A 1,717-nucleotide genomic window follows, 5' to 3' on the forward strand; every position below is an offset into this window, starting at 1 on the left:
GCCCCCCCCCAGGCGGCCCGGCTGCACAGGCGTGCACACACGCACACACACAAAGACACGGAGCCCAGCGTTGCACACGCACACGCACACGCCGCCCATTCGGACCACGGGACCCCCCCCAGGCCCCTCACGTTCGGGCTAGCGTGGGCCACCCCGGGATGTCCTCAGCCCTGAGCGTGCAAGGCTGGAGATTCCTCAGGGCGAGGCGCCGAGGGCAAAGCACCCCCCGGGGAACAGCGTTTCCTTACATCCGATGGGATTTTTGGCCACTTTCCAACTGGGGTCCATGCCCCCTCATCCTCAGAGCCTTGCCCTGCAAGCCCCAAAGGGGGAGAAGGGCTCCGGGAGGGATGGTGGACGTTGCTCAGCAGTGGTGAGCTTCCCCTGCCTGGATCTGGCCGGGGAGTGGCGGCTGTGGTTTGTTTTCTGCATATTTCTTTATGCAGAGTTTTAGCAGTTGGACGACCATTTGCAGCTGTAGAAGCACGAACGCTGCGCTTTCTGAGTCCTTCTGTGGGACCTGACGGCTTTCCGAATCGCCTGCCGCAGGGCCTCTGCAGACGGTGCAGTGACGTGCTTCTACAAAAGCTCTTTTTTTTTTTCTTTAGTAATAAAACCAAAACAAACCCACAGGAGCCAAAAACCAAACCCACAGCCTGAGCTGGGATAGGGCTCGGGCTTTGAAGCCAACACAAGTGTCCTTGGTTTTGTCACCCCAGTTTCCAGAGCTGCCTGCCTGCGGTGCCCGGCCCTGGCCACTCCTTGTGCACGGAGGGCCCCAGCTTTCTGGGGTGGGAGCGTTGCAGCTCTTTGCTCTTTCAGTCCCAAGCTGTTCTGGATTGTGACTCCCTCTCTGCCACCTTTCCTTCAACCAGGGATGGGGCTCGGCACAGTGAAGCTTCGGAGGCCCTTGGCAATGGAGCAGCCTGCCCAAGGAAGACGGCAAGGGGTTGCGGTCTGACCCGCACAGACGGTACGGCACCTTGCACCCAGCTGCTGGTTAACCGGCTGGGGCTGGGGGTGCTGCTGCTGGGAGGGCTGGTGGGGACGGGTGGTCCTGCTTGAAGACAGGGAGCAGGGAGAGGGTGCTCAAACAGAGGTCCCAGAGCCCTTGGGTCTGCAAACACCCTCCTTACCCTGCCCTGTAATAGAGGAGAGAGCGAAATGAATGCCTCGCAGGCAGAGGTGAATTTCTTTGATATGCCCCATAAAAAACCCAGCAAAGTAGGTCACCTGTGGAATAAGAAACGAAGTAGCTGTGTTGTCCTCCACGGAGAAGGTGGGTGTCCCAGTGGCAGGGCTCTGGTGATGCCCTCCCCTCCACAGCAGCGAGGAACCAGCCTGCCATTTGCGGGGGTATTTGCTGGGTTAGACGCTGTCCTGCAGCGCTTGGCTGCTGGAGTTGGGGCTGCTTTCCCCCATGGCGGGCTCAGGGCAGGATCAGGCCTCTCCTGGCAGGGCAGGTGAGACGTTCCTCGCCCCGAGCCCACGTCTTTCCCCTCTCTTCCTTTGCTCCTAGGCAGGGCGATGAAGCTGAACGAGCGGAGTGTGGCCCACTACGCCACCTGCGACTCGCCTGCCGACCACACTGGCTTCCTCCGCAAGCGGGTGGAGCGGCACCACCACCATGCCCACCACCACCATGCCACCTCCTACCAGCGTCGCTGGTTTGTCCTCAAGGGCAACCTCCTCTTCTACTTCGAGGAGCGGGAGAGCC

Source organism: Egretta garzetta, unplaced genomic scaffold, assembly GCF_000687185.1.
Source record: "Egretta garzetta isolate BGI_Z169 unplaced genomic scaffold, ASM68718v1 scaffold51, whole genome shotgun sequence".
Taxonomy (NCBI): domain Eukaryota; kingdom Metazoa; phylum Chordata; class Aves; order Pelecaniformes; family Ardeidae; genus Egretta; species Egretta garzetta.